This window comes from Dromiciops gliroides, chromosome 1 (assembly GCF_019393635.1).
Source record: "Dromiciops gliroides isolate mDroGli1 chromosome 1, mDroGli1.pri, whole genome shotgun sequence".
In the NCBI taxonomy this organism is placed as follows: domain Eukaryota; kingdom Metazoa; phylum Chordata; class Mammalia; order Microbiotheria; family Microbiotheriidae; genus Dromiciops; species Dromiciops gliroides.
In genome coordinates, this window is record NC_057861.1 from 211,815,070 (window position 1) to 211,837,413 (window position 22,344).

The window sequence follows — 22,344 nt, forward strand, 5'->3', positions numbered from 1 at the left end:
AGAAAACAAAAGGAGCACAGAAAGTCTCTTTACTTAGCAAAGATCTCACTTTCTAAATGGAAAGTCATGGCTAACAAATGTAACACTGTATTAGAACATGATAAAATTATAATTATAAAATTATAATTATAAGTACAATTTATATACTTCTTTAATGTTTCCGTAACACTCCTCATAACCACCCTTTAAGTTATACTATTGTCAGCATTTTATAGATGAGAAAACTGAAGCTGAAATATGGTAAGTAACTAAGGCAAGTCATACAGCCAGTATTGTCTGATATAAGATTTAAACCCGGGGATTCATTCCATGTGAAATAGTCTATCAACTACACTACCTAAGTGGCTTATGACAAATGGTTATGAACAGAAGGGGAGGGTAAAGCAAACTTAGTAAGCTATCTAACCAAGCATCATATCATCAGACACCCTTGAATGAAAATGGGAGGATGAAAAATTGAAGGGGATTTTTTTTAAAGTGAAAAAGAAGCTTACAAATGTTACTCCAAAGATAGTGGAAATGATATGCTTTTATTCTTACATAACAGTAAGAGATGTGCTTTTATAGAAGGCAGACATGGCATTAAAAAGAACAAATAGCAGGGTGGATTATCCAGACAAGAACAAGTGTTTATAGAGGACATTAATATTGGAAGTAAAATTGTAAAGAGCTTAAAGGACTGATATACGAAATGCCTGAAAGAAAATAGTTTTAAAGGTTATGGAAAAAATTCTAGGGGTGCAGCTAGATGGCTCAGTGGATAAAGCATTGGCCCTGAATTCAAGAGGACCTGAATTAAAATCCAGCCTCAGACACTTGACACTTACTAGCTGTGTGACCCTGGGCAAGTCACTTAACTCACTGCCTTGAAAAAAAAAATCCATAACAAATTAATACCCCACCCCAAGTGACTAAGAACATTGAGAAGCACTTATAGACTTCCAGTGCCAAGATGGCAGAATGAGGAAGGAACCCTCTGGAGCTCTCCAAAATTTCCCCTCCAAACCAATAGAAAACTGCCTCTGAATCATTCCAGCAGCAGGGAAGTAGCCTCCTAGCTCTCCAGGAAAGGTCTGTCTTACCTGGGTGTGAGGGGAGTAAGTTGATCATCATCAGCAGCAGCAGTAGCAATGGGTTCTGGATTCAGCAGGGGTTTGAAGCAGGCCTCTGACTGGGGCAAATCACTAGTAAGGCTCTGCCCTCCCACAAACTAGCAGTTCCCTGGTTAAGTGAGCAGTCTGGGCAGCATAGCTGGGATCCTAACCAGGCACCCCACAGCTAGCACAGACCACCAGAGAGGCTTTAACCCCATTGCTGACAAGTAGTGAAGCCCCACCCAAGACTGTTTAACAACAAGTTCCCACCCCTGGTACCTCCCAGCTGAAAGACAGTTGTTAGGACAAACCAGCATCAGGGGGCTCCAACCTTCAGTAGATCTGCAACAAAATTACTTTTCTATGGCCTGCTAGCAGAGAGACTTGGTTGCCATAGCAATCCTGCAGCAGGAACCCACCCCCCAGCACATCCAGGAGATTGACAACAAAAGTACTCCTCCAGGACCTGCTAATAGAAAGGCTTTGCTAACAGAGGAACCCAGAAGTAGGGCACCACACCTGGGACTGACCAACAAAAGATCACTCCTCCAGGGCCACCCACCAGAAAGACTTAGTTAACTTTTGCAACCCAACAACAGGACACTATCCATGGAGAAGGCCAGCCCACACCAGGGGAGGCCAAAAGGGATGACTAACTCCCCAATACAAATCATAAGGGAAGCTTACTCTACATAGAAAGCAGGTGGCTAAGCCCTGAAGCCTAGTGAAAGCCACTAGTAAGACCCAGAGCCTCCGTACAAAAACTTGGGACAGTGCAGGGATAGAGCCAAACTCTCTCATAAAAACATCAAGGCACAAAAAATGAGCAATAAAAAACCAAATCAATAACATCAAAAAATTTTGACTATTGATAGTTACTAAAGTGACAGGGAAAATCAAGGCATAAATATAGAAGAGGACAATAGTAACAAAATGGCTACAGTTGAAGCTTCAAATAAATTTGTTAATTGGTCTCAGGCCCAAAAAGAATTTCTGTAAGAGCTTAAAAAGGACTTTTAAAAAGCAAATTAGAGAAGTAGAAGAAAAATTGAGAAAAGAAATGAGTAATGTAAGAAAACCATGAAAAATATATATACAGATATTTACTGAGGAAAATTACTCCCTAAAATCAAATTTAGCCAAATGGAAAAAGAAGTACAAAAGGTCACCAAAGAAAATAATTATATAAAAATTAAATATGGACAAATGGAAACTAATGATTTTATGAGACATCAAGATGAAATAAAACAAAATCAAAAAGTAAAAAAAAAATAGAAGAAAATGTGAAATTTCTCATTGGAAAAAAAACTGACCTAAAAAAATAGGTCCAGGGGAGATAATATAAGAATTAGACTACCTGAAAGCCATGACCAAAAAGAAATAAAAGCCTAAACAATATCTTTCAAGAAATTATCAAAGAAAATTACTCTGATATTTTAGAACCAGAGGGCACAATAGAAATTGAAAGAATCCACCACTCACCACCTGAAAGAGATACCAAAATGAAAACTCCCAGGAACATCATAGCCAAATTTCAAAGCTCACAGATATAGAAGAAAATATTGCAAGTAGCCAAAAACAAACAATTCAAATATCATGGATCTACTGTTCAGAATTACAAAGGATTTGGCAGCTTCCACATTAAAGAACTGCACGGCTTAGAATATGATATACTGGAAGGCAAAGAAGTTAGGTTTACAACCAAGAATCACCTACCCAGCAAAACTGAATATAAACCTTGGGGGGGGGGGGGCAGGGAGAAATGAACATTTAATGAAATAGAGGACATTCAAAAATTTCTAATTAAAAAGCCAGAGTTGAATAAAAAATTTGACCTCCAAATACAAGTCTCAAGGGAAACATAAAAATGGTAAAATAGAAACAAGAAAGAAAAACTGTAAGAAATTCAATAACAATAAAACTGATTATATTTCTATAAGATAAAATAATATTTGTAAGTCTTAACAACTTTATTACAAGAATAATTAGAAGAATTATATGTAGACAGAGGATGTGTTTATAAGGTGACAAAGACAACACCCCAGAAAAACAAAATAACTGGGTAGGAAAGAAATTGCATGGAAGAAGGAAGGAGAAATTGAATGAAGTAAATTGTCTCATACACACACACACACACACACACAAAGAAGCATGAAAGAACTATCATAATGGATGAGAAGATGGGGGAGTGGCTGAAATCAAAGTTGGCTCACAGAGGGAATAACATACACACTCAACTAGATATAGAAATCTATTTTACCCTATAAGGAAGTTTAAAAATCTACATGGATTAATAAAAGGGGAGGGGGACTAATGAAAGGGATGGAATATTGGGGAAGGTGGTGATCATAAGTAAAATACTTGTGAGGAGGGAAAGGGTAGGGAGGAGTAAGAATGGGGAAGATAAAGAGATGAAAATAGCATTGAGGAAAATAAACCATCATCATGACTATAAATGTGAATGGGATGAACTCACCCATTAAACAGAAATAGATAGCAGAATGGGTTAAAAATCAATATCCTGGGGCAGCTAGGTGGCACAGTGGATAGAGCACCGGCCCTGGAGTCAGGAGTACCTGAGTTCAAATCCAGCCACAGACACTTGACACTTACTAGCTGTGTGACACTGGGCAAGTCACTTAACCCCAATTGCCTCACTAAAAAAAAAAAAATCAATATCCTACAGTATATTATTTGCAAGAAACACATTTAAAGAAGAGAGATACACACAGGGTAAACATAAACGGCTGGAACAGAATTCATTATATTTCAGCTAAAGCAAAGAAAGCAGGGATAACAATAATGATTTCAAACAAAGCAAATTAAAAAATTGATCTAGTTAAAATAGATGAAGAATTAAACTATATCTTGCTGAAAGGTACCATAGACAATGAAGTCATATCAATAATTAAGATATATGCACCAAATGGTATAGCATCTCAATTTTTGGAGGGGAAGTTAAAAGTGTTACTGGAGGAAATAGATAATAAAACTATTCTAGTAAGGGACCTTAAACTTCCCCTTTCATACCTGGATAAATTTAACAAAAAATAAACAAGAAAGAATTTAAGGAAATGAATAAAATTTTTGAAAAGTTAGATATGATAAATCTCTGGAGAAAATTGAATGGGAAGAGAAAGGAATATGCCTTCTTCTCAGCAGCAGAATGTGGGATCTACACAAAAATTGATCATGTATTAGGGCATAAAAACCTTGCAACCAAATGCAAAAAAGAAAAAATAGTAAATGCATAGAATATAAATTACATTCAATAACGGAAAGTTGAAAGACTAAAAACTAATTGGAAATTAACTAATCTGATCCTAAAAAAAACAAGTGAGTCAAAGAACAAATCATAGAAACAATCAATGATTTCATTAAGGAAAATGACAATGATCAGACAACATATCAAAACTTATGAGATGCAGCCAAAGCAATATTTAGGGGAAAACATATATCCCTAACTGCTCACATCAATAAAATAGAGAAAAAGGAGTTCTATGAATTGAGTATGTAACTAAAATAATTGAAATTGAACAAATTAAGAATCCCAAGCCAAACACCAAATTGGAAATCCTGAAAAACAAAGCAGAGTTTAATAAAATTGAAAGCAAGAAAACCATTGAATTAATAAATAAAACAAGAAGCTTTATGAAAAGAAAACACAATATAATATATAACCCATTGTTTAATTTGATTTAGAAAAAGGAAAGAATGGGGAAGCTAGGTGGTCCAGTGGATAAAGCACTGGCCCTAGATTCAGGAGGACTTGAGTTCAAATCCAGCCTCAGACACTTGACACTTACTAGCTGTGTGACCCTGGGCAAGTCACTTAACCTTCATTGCCCTGCCCAAAAAAAAAAAAAAAGGAAAGAAGAAAACTAAATTATTAGAACCAAAAATGAAAGCATTGAAGTCACCACCAATGAAGAGGAAATTAAGGCAATTATTAGGAATTATTTTGCCCAGTTATATGCCAATAAATTTGACAATCTTAATTAAATAGATGAGTATCTACAAAAATACAAATTTTCAAGATTAACAGAAGAAAAAATGAAATACTTAAATAACACAATTTTAGAAAAATAAACTGAATAAGTCAGCAATGAATTTTCAAAGAAAAAATCTCCAGGACCAGATAGATTCACAAATGAATTCTACCAAACATTTAAAGAACAATTATTCCCAATACTATATAAATTATTTGAGAAAATCTGTGAAGGAGGATTCCTCCCAAACTCCTTTTATGAGACAAATGTAAGGAAATATTGTAATTTGCTAAACATCCAAAGGCCCCAGATTGATTTGGACTGATTAGATTGACTGAGAGTGATTGACTTTGCTAATTAACCCACTTAAAGTTAATTCAATTAAAGCCACACCTGGCTGACTCCCAAGAGGGAGTGTTCTCAGACACTGTGGACTGTGACATAAACATAGACCACCTTCAAGTCCAGTGCACCAGTGGATTTGGGTGATGCCAACCAATCAGGTTGAAGCTGTGTGAAAGAACTGCCTCTTCAAGGGACACAGGAAGTGCTGCTGCCTCTCTCTCACCTTCATTGCTGGAACAAGCTGGTGGTGGCAGAAGACTTGGGAGAAGGAGGCCAGGCTGAACTCTTATCTCTCCTCTAGGGTAGACAGGCTTTCCTATCTTTCTGAACTCCATGTGTTTTCTCCTTATTCTTTAATAAATGCTTAATGCCCAAGGTTACACAGCTAGTAAGTGTCAAGTGACTGAGCCTGGATTTGAACTCAGATCCTCATGAATCCAGGGCTGGTGCTTTATCCACTATACCACCTACCCGTCCCTGATTCAAACATTATGAAGGGCAATTTAGAATTATGCCCAAAGAGCTATAAACTTGTCTATATCCTTTGATCCAGTAATACCACTGCTAGGTGAGGGGGAGAGAAAGAGAGAGACAGAGAGAGACAGACACAGAGAGAGAGAGAACCTATTTGTTCAAAAATACTTATAGCAGCTCTTTTTGTAGTGGCTAAGAATTGGAAATCAAAAGAATGCCCATCAATTGGGAAATGGCTTTACAAGCTGTGGTATATGATGGTGATGGAATATTGTGCTATAAGAAATGACAAGAAGGATGATTTCAGAAAAAACCTGGAAAGACTTACATGAACTGATGTATACTGAAGTGAAAAGAACTGGAGAATATTGTACATGGTAGCAGCAATATTGTTTACTAAAGAATTATGGATGAATTAATTATTCTCAGCAATACAATGATACAAGACAAAATCAAAAAATTACCAATGAAGTATACTATCTACCTCCAGAGAAAGAACTGATATTGATTTAACACAGATTGAATCATGCTGTTTTTAGTTTCTTTCAGTTTTACTTTTGTCTTCTTATACAAAATGACTATTATAGAAATCTTTTTATATAATTGTACATGTATAACATATATCTGATTGTTTACTACCTTAGGATGGGGTGGGGGGGAGTAAAAGAGGAAGGGATAGAAGTGGAACTCAAAACATTAAATAAAATAATTAATTAAAAATAAAAAATATAAAAAAGAACAAAAAAATGAGCTTGGTGGTAATCAGTGGCAGAAGTAGGAGGAACAATTGCTAGTCAGACCCAGATGTAGTGGAGTAGTTCTCAGGGTCACTTATTGATACCAGGCTTGGGTGAGGCTTGGAAAAGGGTAGTTTCTTTATTGGAACTAGAAATAGGAATAAGATTTGAGTTGGCTTTCTGAGGCAGCAGAGGAGGACTGGTTCACAGGCTGATACAGTTGGCCAGGAGTTTTATCTGATCAGAAGCTGTAAGCATCAACTGATTGAAAAAGGGTTAAAATATATTTAAAAAGCACAACATTACAAACCATTATAGATATTGGGACCACTTTTGAGGCATCATTAAAACTACAATATCAAATGATATAAACATCACAATTATTAGAAGTTATGCGGGGGCAGCTAGGTGGCACAGTGGATAATGCACTGGCCCTGGATTCAGGAGGACCTGAGTTCAAATCTGACCTTCCACACTTGACACTTACTAGCTGCATGACCCTGGGCAAGTTGCTTAACCCCCATTGCCCTGAAAAAAAAAAAGTTATGTTAGTTATTTTTCCCTGATTTTTTTCAGTGCTTCACTTCTGTGAATTTATGATCACAGAGTCATAGAAATAGAACTGAAAAAAATCAAAGATATCATAGCTAAAATTCTAGAGGGGAACTCAAAGGTCAACAAGTCCAGCTCTTCATTTGATAGATGTTTAAATGGGTTCTAGAGAGGTTAGATTACTTGTCCAAGGTCATATAGGTAGGAAGTGGCTGAATAGGTTTCTAACTTATTTCCGATTATTAGAGTTTCAAAACTTTTCAACTATATTGTTTTGCATCTCATTATTAGCCCATTTCTCATTTTTCTTAAAACCCCTTTTCATTATCAGACTTACTAATTACTATGTCAAAACATTCTGTTAACAATATATTGTTGGGGCAGCTAGGTGGAGCAGTGGATAGAGCACCGGCCCTGGAGTCAGGAATACCTGAGTTCAAATCCAGCCTCAGACACTTAACACTTACTAGCTGTGTGACCCTGGGCAAGTCACTTAACCCCAATTGCCTCACTAAAAAAAAAAATGTGAACAATATATTGTTAAAATATTTTTCTAAAATATCCTATATTTATTACATTTTCAAACCATAGAATCATGAAATAGAAGAAAAATATTTCTTAATACAATGCAAAGGTCATTCTTATTTGTAATCATTTATGCTTAGGTAAATTTTGTAATTATTTTTTATTTTATACATACTCTTTTTTCAAAGGCATTTAATAAATATAATACTTTAAATGGATTTTTTAAATCTCCTATGATATTTCACTCATAGAGAAAAAAAATAAAAAAGGGAAGATCTGATCCTTCACCTTAAAGCTGTTGCCAGACAGAAAGCCATGCTCTGAAATAAAAAGAAATATCTACCAAAATTTTACTTTGTAAGGTCTGTGATCTATTAATCACAAGCTATTCACAGCTATTCACAGTTATTAAGAACCATGAATCTTAGAATCTCACCTATTTAAACTGAGTCCACATTATGTAATATCCTTGAATGTAATACCTAACAGATAACTGTGAAGCTATATTCCCTTTAGCCTAGAAAAATGTTCCTTCTAGATCACCTACCTCAATTTTAACTGAAGAGATTTCAGAAAAATACAAATATTCCATCAAAATAAAATATTCCACTTCATACAAACTGATAAACATGCTAAAGGATATAATTTTTAAAATTACTTATTTGATGGAATGATAGAATCTACCATCTAGTAGAGAACTCAGAAAATTTAACTAAACTCATCAACTTACAAATAGGGAATTGACATTGAGCAAAGTCAAGTGACTTGTCTAAGGCCAAATTGAAAAATGCAAGGCAAAATCTAACTCAAACATGAGATAGAGTTATGGGTGCCCCTTGTAGCTCAGCTTTGCCAGTACAAACTGCACTACCAGGGAAGTGGTGAACCTACAGCCAAGGAATTCTAGAATCATATTTCAGAGCTGAAATAAACTATGGAAAATACCTAGTCCTTATTTATAGATGAAGAAAGGCTAGTATTTCCTCCAGTGTCCATAGACTTTTCATTTCAACCATATGCCTCCTTTTCTCCCAATTCCTACATTGTAGGCATTCAAAAATATTTGTTGAGGTGTTCTTTCTATTTTCTCATTTCTACCCTATGGAAGATTAAGGATACATAGTTACAATTCTACTGAGCATATGTAAAAATAGGCATAATTAGTGAGGAAGATTGGGGATAAAACAACTCATTTAATATACCTAGCCACATTATCCCAGAAACTGAACAGGAAAAAAAAAAAACAAATAAGCAAACAAAAAATTATAAGTAACATGACTTAAAGGATCCAGAAATTTAGCCTATGATTTGGAGAGATTATGCTATTACACACATATCCCAAGAGAGCATTTGGTTCAAACTTATGCCTTAATAGGTCTTAGTTAACACCTATTTACTACCACCTAAAAATGGAATTGGTATGTAAATCTCTATATTGTACTGATCTTTTTAACAGCTATTTCTCTTTGCAAATAACATCTAATTTATTTAATGTTACTATTGTTTGATCTTTTGGGGACTTTCATTTTTAGGTTTCTCATAACACTAAAAATGCATTTCTTAGATTTAATAATATATCTTGTTTTATATGCCAAATTTAATTTTTTTGCTCAATATTCCAAAAGGAATTGTTCAGTTACTTTGTTTATATTTGCCAATTAGTAATTCATTCTCTAGATGGGACATTTTGACCAAATCTGCCAAAGAGGAAAATGGCCTCAAATTAATTAATGTCTTTTTACATTTCATAGAGAGGAAAGTGAAAGATATACCACTTTGTGTATTAATATGATGTGCATGTTGACCTATTTATGAACTGGTGTAAATACGTAAACACATTGACTTTGATGCCTCAATGTAAACTTAGTCCTATGGCAGATTGGGGAAAAGAGATCCAGCTAATTACATGTTATTTAATAATCATGTATCACATTTTTATGTTCTTTGAATGAGAATATTAAACACAGGGAACAAGATGTAGGAGGGAAATTACTGGAAAAGCTGAAGCCATTGTATAATATAGGTGATGAAATCTTAGATAAAAAGAAAGAGATGTAAGAGACAAATAAACACATATGTGAATAAATAAAAATAGTTCCCCTAAAATATATGGAGAAAGTTTCTTTACATAAATAATAAAAATATAAATAGGGGCAGCTAGATGGCGCAGTGGTTAAAGCACCGGCCCTGGATTCGGGAGTACTTGAGTTCAGGTCCGGCCTCAGACACTTGACACTTACTAGCTATGTGACCATGGGAAAGTCACTTAACACCCATTGCCTAAATATATATATATAAATAAAACATATATAATATTAAGTTTATTGACATATATATATATATATATATATATATATATATATATATATATATATTAAGTTTCTAACAGTTTAGGAACTTAAGTTTCTCAATTTTCAGTTTTTCCTTTGAATAACTCAACAGAAGAAATTCCCAATTTTGTATTTTAATTTTTTTAACTTCAAAAATTTTTAAATTTTATCATTTTTGGTTGCTCATTGCAAATAATTAAATACCCTCACTTCCAACCTGCCTTATCCTTAGCCATATTTGTCAATGATGCTTTATACTGAAGTCATTTCTACCTCTTTTTAGATGACATTTATTATTAAGCTGTGAACAGTTCAGAGAAAGAAAATCAATCCAATTGATAAATGACTAAACTAAGGCAAGGCTTTTGTCTCTTAATCCTGTATAAATGCATCTTTAAGATAAGATGAACATTTGCCAACATTGAACATTGGGGGACAAAAGATCTAAAGGGCTGAGAAGTCAAGATAAAAATACATCAGAAAAAAATCTGTTGAAGTCTTTTACATAATTTAAGTTCCCAAAGTATTAGCAATTGGGTAGTGGTAGTGGTATTAAATGTATTTGGTCAGTGATTGTGCCATAATACACATCACATTAAACAAAAACAAAACAAAACAAAACAACAACAACAACAAAAACCTATTGCATTTGACCTTTCTTCCTTAGCATTATCTGGACAAGTGGGTTCTTTCCCAAATGTGGTTTCAATAAGAAAGCTGGCAGGACAATAACCACAAGCACATTTGGCAGTGTAGAAACTGAGATTTTCTTCAATAGTTCAAGGGACATTGGCTGTCATAATGTGTACAATGCTTCCAATTGCCAAAAACTCATCCTTTTCATACTTTTTGGCTGATTCCTCAATAAAATCTAAAGACTGTTCAGTTCTAAATGGATGATCTTATCATCTTTCCTTGCTGAATCAATCTTAATGTGTTATTGTCACTGAAAAAAATAATACAAACAAAAAGAGCATCACCTGGTGGATTGTCATCTAGAAATAAGCCTCTCTAAACATATTTGGACTAATACTTAGATAACAGTTCCATAGACTGTAATTGAGTCTGCACTAGAAACACTTCCAATTTGGCAAAATCTTTCAGGAATGATACTGGGGGGACAATAACCTCAAAAGTTCACAGTGACTTGCATTCCAAGAGGACGCATCAGAACAGGAAGTTAATAGAGGATCCTTTCTTAAGATGACTTGCAGGGGCGGCTAGGTGGCGCAGTGGATAAAGCACTGGCCCTGGAGTCAGGAGTACCTGGGTTCAAATCCGGCCTCAGACACTTAACACTTACTAGCTGTGTGACCCTGGGCAAGTCACTTAACCCCAATTGCCTCACTAAAAAAACAAACAAACAAAAAAAAAAGATGACTTGCAATCACTTCTGTGGACAGTTAGGTGGCACAGTATAGAGTGTTTGATCTGGAGTTATGAAGACTCATCTTCCTGAATTCAAATCTGACCTCAGACAATTACTAACTGCATGACCCTGAGCAATTCCCCATTTGCCTCAGTTTCCCCATCTGTAAAATGAGCTGGAAAAGGAAATGGCAAACCACTCTAGTGTCTTTGCTAAGAAAATCCCCAATGCGAATCATTCAATATCAGACATGAATGAAAACTACTGAACAACAACAAATACTTCTAGTGAAGCACAATTGGAACTGTCCCAAATTTTCTCAAAGTGATTGATCTCATTTTACTTTACTTTTGCAAAGGAATGATGTACTACTTTAAACCTTATTAGTGTTACATTATGATTCTCTCATGAAAACTGTCAGGATATGCATTTTTTATTAGAAAAACTAAAAAATTCCTTGACATTATATTAATGATGGTTTTCCATGAAACCTATAAAATTCTGTCTCTATGCATTGTGCATTTCTTTGAAGTTGAACTCTGCCTTTGAAAACTGTATGCCTTTGAACATACCTCTTTCTAATATATTTGTAATCAAAAGAGTTTTACAATGTTGGGTATCTTTTCATCACTGGAGTCTATCTACAAAAAAAATTGAGGGTATATTATTTCTCAGTAAAAAAAATTCTGAAATTAGAGTACCTTTATAAGGATGTTAGTAGATGTGAACGTGTCTGCGTGTCTTTCTGTCTCTGTGTTGTGGAAGGTAGAGTAGGAGTTTACCCAAATTCTAGTGTTCCTTTCTCTCAGTTTCTATAAGAATCTAAATATTCTTGATTTGTGGCATTGATAGTATAAATGGACATCAATTTGTTACGATTATGAGAAAAAGCAAAATATAATGTGAAAAAAATGAATTTTTAAAAAAAGTACTATATATCCAAGTATATTCGATATGTCTTCGAAAAGTAGTGAAACAATTTTGACTACTTTAAGAAAACTATAGGAGGGAGTGGAGCCAAGATGGCAGGAGAGAGTCTGTGACTCTCTCAGCTCCAGAAAACCTGTCCACATACTTCCCAAAATAATGCAATAAGACACTTTTGGATCAGTATAACCCACATTAAGAACAGAGTGAGACTCTTTTCCAGCCAAAACAACTTAATTAGGTCACTGGGATCACCTGCTGTTCAGGCTGAGAGAACAGTGCAGCACGTGGTGCAAGACCAGCCTCAAGCAGGCAGTGCCTCCAACCAAAACCTCAGAATGTTCAGCTGCTTATTCTGAAGCTCAGATGGTGGACCAGTGAGGGGGTCCAGTGGCTGGGTGGAACTCTGCTGGAACTGGGGTGGGGAGCCAATATTCTAAACCAGCAAGCAAAGTTGAAGGACCACCACGAAGTGAGGGAGGGGCACAGGCATGCCAAGCTTCTGACCATAGAGAATGAAATTTTAATCAGACTTGTGTTTCCAGGTCAAAGAAAAAGCAGGCCATGGTTACTCACAGGCCAGGCAAGCTGAGGAAAATGCCTAATCACCCCCTGGGCCAAGCTGTAGCTCAGAACAGTGTGTCCTAGAAGCCACACTACACTTTAAGGAGTTAAAAGCCAAGAAATGGGGGGATCAAGATGAGTAAGCAGAAAAAACAGCAGACCATTGAAAGCTGCTTTGGGGGCTAGCTAGACCAGAATATACCCTCAGAAGAAGATGATAACAAAGTTAAAGCTCCTTTCATCAGAATTGGCTCAAACAGGGAATAACATAAACACTCAAGTGAGTATAGTAATATATTTTGCCCTGAGGGAAAGTGTGAGGGGAAGGGGAAAAGGGGGGAGAGGTGAAGAAAGGGAGGGTATACATGGGAGCAATGTAACCATGAGTACTTCTCTCCAATTTTGATGGCAGTCAGAGTTGATAGCAATACTTGGAAAGTACCTTTCCAAACTGGCCAGCTCCCACTAGTTTGCTCAAAATTTTTGATATATATGCTGTCTCCTGGTTTTAAATCATGTTTAAAATCTGTTATGACTAAAATCTAATGTGTATTCACCTTAAATTAGAAGCTTATAGCACCAGTCTTTGGGCATTAAGAATTTATTAATGTACATAAGAAGTTAGCAAAAGAGAGAGGAAGAATATGTGGAGTTCAGAAAGAAAAAGCCTAGCTACCCTGGCCCTGCAGCTACCACCAAGACCTCCAACCAAAAGAAGGATCCCCATTCTCCTCGAGCAGAAGCTCCCTGCGGGACCACCGGAAGGGTTGTCCCCACACACATCTCTAAGCTAATCGGCTGGATGACTTACAGGTGGTTCTATGAATAGATGTAAAGGTTCTATGAAGAGATGTAACTTCTGAACCCTAGTCACATGCTTTCTCCTCAGGGTGGCACGGCCCTGGTTCTCACAATGTCTCTTTCAGCAGGGGGGTGGCAACCTGATTCACACAAAAGATGACTTCAGACATATACTAGCTGTTTGACTTTGAGCACATCATTTAATCCTGTTTGTCTTATTTTCCTCATCTGTAAAATGAGCTGGAAGAGGAAATGGCAAACCACTCCAGTAACTTTACAAAGAAAAAGCCACATAGGGTTACAGAAAGTCACATACAGCTGAAAACAACTGAACAACAGCAAAATTCATGCATCCATTTATTTATTCATTTATTTATCTGTTCATCAATGTATTTTTTCATTCATTCATTGTTAGCCACTTTTTTGATATATTTATCTATTTATTCATTTATTTGCTTGTGTATTTATTTATTCATTTATTTGTTCATCTATTCATCTATTTATTATGTATTTGTTTATTGATTCAACTGCTCACTCACTCATTTATATATTTATTTGTTTGTTCATTCATTTATCCATTCACTCATCCATCCATTTACGTATTCATCTCCTTGACTAGTTATCTATTTATTTGTTCACTCATTTATTTATTTGCTTGTCCATTCATTCATCTACCCGGTTATTCATTCATTCATTTGTTTATTTGTTTATTTATTTGGTTACTTGGGTTATTGTAATATGGGTCAAATGAGAAGAGACAAAAGCCAACTAAATAAAAAAGCGATGTCCTAAGTACTTCCCTGAACCCCTTCAGCCTCACTTCTGTTTTATTGTGTATAAAATTAAGTTATTGGGGCAGCTAGGTGGCACAGTGGATAGAGCACTGGCCCTGGATTCAGGAGGACCTGAGTTCAAATCTGGCTTCAGACACTTAACACTTACTAGCTGTGTAACCTTGGGTAAGTCACTTAACCCCAAATGCCCTCACACACACAAAAAAAAATTAAATTATTCAGCTAAAGAATACATTTGCCAGATTTAATATTTTTTTCTCATAAAGCCCTTTGGTCAACCCTATTCTAATGTTGCCTGGCATCCCTTTTCAGCATGAGGGCATGATGGAAGTCACCACACTGGAGAGAAATGTCTTTCCCAGCACAGGATTGGAAGCTCAATCCTAAACCCATTATTAGAGTGTATTGCTTTCTTTATTCCCATTTATTTATTTATTTGTTCATTTATTCATACATTTACTTTATTTATTTATTCATTGATTTATCATAAAATTATTTTATTCTTTCCTAGTTACATGTAGAGGTAGTTTTCAACATTTGTTTTCCTAAAATTTCTGGTTTCAAATTTTTCTCCCTCCCTCTCCTCCCTCCCTCCTCACCAAGACAGCAAACGATCTGACATAGGCAATATATGTATAATCACGTTAAACATATTTCTGCATTAGTCATGCTGTGAAAAAAGAATCAGAGTAAAAGGGAAAAACGTCAAAAAAGAAAAAGAAAAAAAGTAGAAATAGTATGGTTCAATATGCATCTAGATTCCAGTTTTATTTTGTTTTGTTTTGGGGGTGGGGGAGGTTGGAGAGCATTTTCCATCATGTGTCCTTTGGAACAATCTTGGACCATTGATTTGCTGAGAAGAGTGAAGTCTATCACAGTTGATCAACACCAGTGTTGTTGATACTGTGTACAATGATCTTCTGGTTCTGCTAATCTCACTCAGCATCAATTCATGTATGTCCTTCCAGGTTTCTCTGAAATTTGCCTGCTTATCATTTCTTACAGCACAATAGTATTCCATTACATTCATATACCATAACTTCTTCAGCCATTCCCCAACTGATAGGCATCCCCTCAATTTCCAATTCCTTGCCACCACATAAAGAGCAGCTATAAATATTTTTGTCCATGTGGGTCCTTTTCTCTTTTTTATGATCTCTTTGGGGAAAAAAAAAAAGACCTAATAGTGGTATTGCTGGGTCAAAGGGTATGTACAGCTTTATAGCCCTTTGGGCATAGTTCCAAATTGCTCTCCAGAATGGTCAGATCAGTTCAGAGCTTCACCAACAATGCACTAGTGTTCTAATTTTCCCACAGCTTCTCCAACATTTATTATTTTCCTTTTTTGTCATATTATCCAATCTGATAGGTGTGAGGTGGTACTTCAAAGTTGTTTTAATTTGCATTTCTGTAATCAATAGTGATTTAGAGTATTTTTTCATATGACAATAGATAGCTTTGATTTCTTCATCAGAAAACTGCCTGTTCATATTTTTTTACCATTTCTCAATTGGGGAATAACTTGGATTCTTATAAATTTAATTTAGTTCCCAATATATTTTAGAAATGAGGTCTTTATCAGAAATACTGGCTTTAAAAATTGTTTCCCTGCTTTCTGCCTCCCTTCTAATTTTGGATGTATTGCTTCTGTTTGTATAAAATCTTTTAAATTTAATGTAATCATAGTAATCCATTTTGCATTTCATAATATTTTCTATCTCTTGTCTGGTCATAAACTGTTCTCTTTTCCATAAAATATGAAAGGTAAACAATCCCTTCCTCTCCTAAAGAGTGTGTTGCTTTCCAGCTGGCAGCATTGTTATTGTTGTTTGGGCAGTCACATGACACAGCGGATAGAGTGCCATAATTGGAGTCAGAATGACTTATCTCCCTAAGTTTAAAACTGGCCTCAGATGCTTACTATCTGTGACTCTGGGCAAGTCACATAAACATATTCACCTCAGTTTCCTCACCTGTAAAATGAGCTGGAGAAGGAAATGGCAAACCATTCTAGTATCTTTGCCAACAAAACCACAAATGGGTTTATAAACAGTGGGACATGACTGAGAATAACTGAACAATAGCAGCATAACAACAACATAAGCAAAGTCATTTCATAACTACCCTCCTATGCATAGAATTTCTATGAATATAGGCCCCATTTTTAAAATCTGTCTCATAGATGCAAGTTAAAGTTGCCCTATCATAAATTTTTTCTTTTATCTTCCTTCCCCCAACACCCCATTCCTCCCTTTACTTCCCCCCCCTCTCCCTGCCATCCCAGCAATGGGATGAATTATATGATGTAGGAAATTGAAATTACTCAGGAGTAGTTTGTTTAGATTCCATGCTACACTCCTGAGGCACTGAGCTTTGTCCTTGTACTAAAGGACCAAAGGAAGGGTATAATTTGGTATTTACTTCGCAATTGCTACATTCAGGGCAGGACATCACAGGGCTGGATTATTTCAATGAGATGTTTAAGGCATTAAGTACACAAGCTGGTAACATTAAAATAGCTGTCAAACAAGTAAAATGCTCTGTGTATTTGTTGTTTTTATCTTCTTTAATCATCACCTAGGAAGAAGTTAAAACAATAAGAGCCAGAGACATTGATTTTGTAGTTCATAGTGTAGTAATTCAGTGAACAAAAAAATTGAAATCTGACATTGTTGACTTTTAAGATTACTATGAGTCAGCTACAGGGAAAAAACAATATATAATATGTTTTTCTTACCTGACTTTTGTTCTAGTTCTTGTAAAATGTCAAATTGAAGGTGACAAAGAACAAGACTCCCATGCCAGAATGTAACAAGAAAAGCCTCAGCCATGTAACCTAAAAATACTTGCTGAACATCATTTTTACTGACAGCAAAACAGACCCCATGTTTTCATGCTGGTAAATCTAAATAAATTTAATGGATCTGGATTACATTTGAAACAAAAATATCAAGCTTCCTTTTAAGAAAGCATCTACTCATAAGAAGTGTATATATACATATATATGTAAATACATGCATGTTACATATGCACATATATTTAAATAAAGACAATTGATTATTATTAAGTGCTTATTGTATACAAGACAACTGTCTTGATCATAGGGATTCAAAGATAAAATGCAAAACAAGCCTTGACCTAAAAGATACTACTTGGAAACTAGTAAATGAATAATTTGAGGAGAGAGAGAGCACAAACCATAGTTGGCAAGTAACCAATATGACTAATTTCTTATAGGATGTGATGATATAATAAATAATAATAAATATCTAGCATTTATATAGTACTATATGTCAGAAACTGTGATAAATGCTTTATAATTTCCATCTCATTTGATCCTTTCAGACCATTTTACAGATGAGAAAACTCAGGCAGAGATTCAGTGGCTCTTCCAGGATCACACAGATACTATCTATGGCACAGTTTGAATTTAGGCCTCATGACTCCAAGCCCAGCACCCTATCCATTGTGCCACTAAGATAAGGAAGGAGTGAATTCCAGGTATGGGGTCAACTTGTACAAAAACACCAAAGATGAACGTAAAATACTTTTCAACAAACTACTATTATATTTGTATAAGGGTGTGCATGCGTGTGTGTGTGTGTGTGTGTGTGTGTCTGTGTGTGTGTGTGTGTGAGTTGCAAATAGATGCAAATTTGCATTAATAGAGGAAGTTCCTAACTGAGAACTCCCTATACCAATGAGATAAAAAGTTCAGCTCCACTATGCCTACAAACACACACACACACATATATACATCCACACAAATGGATTCTTATACAACATATATTATGTAGACCATATACAAGGTAAGTACATGTATATATATAGACATATAAGTAAATATGCATATATTTACACATAAATATATCGCATATATGTCTACATATACACATAAGCACATGTGCTATTGTCTGTCCATAGGGTTCACATAATATATTTGTACAGATACATGCCATTTAATATATTTACACCAGCTTATGACAATTTGGTAAATGATTTCCCTTAAGGTGACTTAGCAGATTTTTCTAGAAACAGTGCATTTAGTATCAATGATATACTTTGCCAGCATGAAATATGCTATGATAAATTGTTCAGAACTATCTAATGAGCTTTTTTCCTATTATTTTAATTGCGCAATGCAAAATTATTGATAAGCTTTATTTTTACATTTTATTTATCTCTGAAATATAATTCAACATTTATAAAATTAGAATACTATATCTGTCACCAGAATTATTTGAGGGCTATTTTTCTATCTGTATGGAAAAAAGCCCCCACCAAAATGAATTATTGCACAGAAAAGGACATCTTATCCAACTAACATGCTCTTTTATGTTAATCAGTTTTCTAGCTCCTCTAATTTTTCACTTGCCCTTCATTAAATAATCAGTCATTTGTTCATGTTTCCTTTCAAGTCTATAAATTATGAAGGAAATATCCTTTAAAGACTGAAGAAAAAAACTGAGGGAACCTAATTCTTTTCCTTCTCAATTTCTTCTAGGGAAAAACAAACAAACAAACAAACAAAAAACCTTTGGACAGAGCAATCAGGTAGAGTATATCTTATCTATGTATTGCCATAGCTACCCTTGTTAGGGAAGTCACTTTGATTCTCTAGCTCACAATTACCTCATTTATTATGGAGTACTTGATGCTTTCTAAGCTCTTTTCAAATTCTAAATTTCTGTGTAAAATATTATATAAATAACTCTACTTATAACAAGATCAAAGGCTAAAGGGTAAGTTACATGTTTAACAGTTATTTACAAAGGTTTTTGGTTTTTGATTCTGGTGGGGCAATGAGGGTTAAGTGACTTGCCAAAGGTCACACAGCAAGTTAAGTGTCAAGTGTCTGAGGCTGGATTTGAACTCAGGTTCTGCTGAATCCAGGGCCGGTGTTTTATCCACTGTGCCACTTAGCTGCCCCCTACAAAGGTTTTTATGCATGTTTTCTTTATGTCTTAGAGCTCTGAGAGATTGATTTTCAGAGAAGTTAAAATTCACATAGCAATTAGTAACATAACCAGAATTTGAATCCAAATCTCTGCCTTCTGAGTTTTAGTCCAATTTCTGTCCCTCTCCCTTTTATAGCATTGTGCATTATTCTCTACTTAATGATGAATTGTGTCTCCAAAGTTTCTATAATTCCTCCTGGGGCTTTAGGAAGTAAAGTTCGTGTTTTTTAGTACTAAAACCAAAATTCACAACCTGCGTGCTTCCCCCAAAGATTATCAATTGAGATTAAAGATCACCAGCCAGACTCAAGAACTATTTATTAAGAGTATTTGGTAGGGCATCTAGGTGGCACAGTGGATAAAGCACCAGCCCTGGATTTAGGAGGACCTGAGTTCAAATCCGGCCTCAGACACTTGTCACTTACTAGCTGTGTGACCATGGGTAAGTCACTTAACCCTCATTGCCCTGCAAAAACAAAACACACACACAAAAAGAGTATTTGGTAAGGTAGTAGTGTAAGAATAATTGATAAGTAGTGCCCCCCCCAATAAAAGCCCCTCTGACACACTTTCATAATTTTGCTAAAATCCCTGTCCCATCCCCCAAATGGCTAAAGCATATGATGCATTGAAATCATCTCCATTATTCTAAGAAAAAAGAAGAGTTAAATGCATGTAACACAGGCTCTGAACTCACTTTTCTAACCCAGAATGGTATGCCATGTCCCCATAACTTGATCAGAATCCAGGAGGTAACATTTCATGCTAGGAGGCTGGTTTTTCAGTGCTCATGAGTGCACATCATTGTGCTTTCTCGACTGATTATTTTTTAGATTGACAAGTCAGATAATTTGATTTTTAGAAAAGGGTATGTACTAAGGTTATATAGTAAGAACATTTTTTTATACAAAAACACCCTATCCAACGAATATATAAAGATTCCAGGAGAAAATGGGCTGAGTCTTAAAGCATATGAAAAATAGAGTAACATAACTCTTGAAGTCTTTTTTCTGGAAGTCTTTTTTTTTCCTTTTCATAGGATGCTAGAAAAGTTCACTCTATCATTGTTCAGTTTTCTGCTGGACTCTTTATAGAGCTGTGAAGTGCATCTATCCTTGAGTCCTAATGAAGACATAGCTATCAGCTGTTTCAGTGGTGCAACTAGAGACATTAATGAAAAGATAGAAGTCTGCTAGATGTCTGAAGTTAATCAAGGAAGTCAATCAGGCAATTAGCATTTATGAAGGTCATGCTATGTTCCAGGCTCTGTGATATGTTTAGGGATACAAAGAAAGGCAAAAGACAATACCTGCTCTTAAAGACTTACAAGTCTAATGAGGGATAGAACATGCAGGATTTATGTACAAACAGACTATACACAGGATAAAATTGAGATAATCAACAGAGGTAACACACTAGCATAGAGGAAAATTGGGAGAGGTGGGACTTTAGCCGAGACTTGGAGAAAATCAGAGAAGTAAGAAGATAGAAATGAGGAGGGAAAAGGTGCCCTGAATAAGGAATAGACTGTGAAATTGCCTGGAGTCAGGAGATGTGTCTTGTTTGAGGAACATTAAGGAGACTAGTGTCACTGGATTGCAGAATATGTGGAAGAGTGTAAGGTATCAAGAGACTAGAAAGGTAGGAAGTAGAATGGCTACAGAGCACTTTGAACATCAAGCAGAGGATTTTTCTATTTGACCTTGGAAAAAATAGAAAAACCCTGGAGCTGATTAAATGGGTGGTATATAATATGGTCACACCTATACTTTAAGAGATGAATTTAATAGCTGAATGGAGGATGAAATGGAGTCGGGAAAGACTTTATGCATGGACAACAACCAAAAAAGGCTACTGCAATAACCCAGGCATGAAGTGATGAGGGACTAAACCAGAATCGTGTCAGTGTCAGAGGAGACAGTGAGAATATAAATGAGAGATGTTATGAAATTAGAAAGTAGAGGATTTGGCAATTGATTAGATATAAATAATGAGAGTGAGGAGTTGAAGAAGACATCTACGTTTAGAAAATGGGTCCCTGGAAGAATGGTGGTGTCCTCAAAAGTGAAAAGAAAGTTAGGAAGAAAAGTGATTTTGGTTTTCATTTTGGGGGGTGGGGGGAGGCATAGGGATGGTGGGATTTTGACTTCAGTTTTGGTCTTGAGCTTAAAATTTCTATGAGATATCCAGTTTGAGATGTCCAAAAAGTAGTTGGAGATGCAAACCTAGTATTTATGAGAGAGGTGAGGACTAGGTAAATAAATCTGAGAATCATATCCACGGAAATAATAAAATAAATATTGTTAAATCCAAGAGCTGATTAAAATGCATATTTTAAAATGTTTTATAAGCACATAGTATATATATATATATATGTATGTGTGTACACATAAAAATATATAAACATATATACACACATATATAGTATTGTGTATATTTATACACATAAGCAGAGGCATAAGAAAAGGGCATTGGATTGAGCCTTGGGGGAAATCAACTGTTAACAGTTATGAACTGATGAAGATACAGTGGAGAATACTGAAAAGGAGATATCAAAGAGGTGGGAGGAAAACTGGGAAAGAACAGTGTCACAAAAAACCTACAGGAAAACAAAGTATCAAGAAGAAGAGGATGATTTACAGAGATATAGGATGCAGAAAATTCATTAAGGATGTTGTAATCTTAATGTCAATGGAAAGGGGAGCAAACCAAGGATGGGATAAAGTACTATTCCCCCCTCCTCCCACCCCCACCACTCCCTAATTTCAGGAGTTTAGTTGGAATTATCTTTTCTCAATTGCTCCTTGCTAGAATAGATACTTGATTATATGAAATGCAAAACACTAGGCTAAAATGGGAATACAAAAAAGATAAGTAAGATAATT

The 22,344-nt window shown here is 35.4% G+C and overlaps 1 pseudogene; it reads right to left on the minus strand.

The window, feature by feature from the left end:
• LOC122747180 overlaps nt 1-17,332 on the minus strand; it is a 35,935-nt pseudogene extending 18,603 nt beyond the window's left edge.
• Between the last annotated feature and the right edge of the window lie 5,012 nt (nt 17,333-22,344).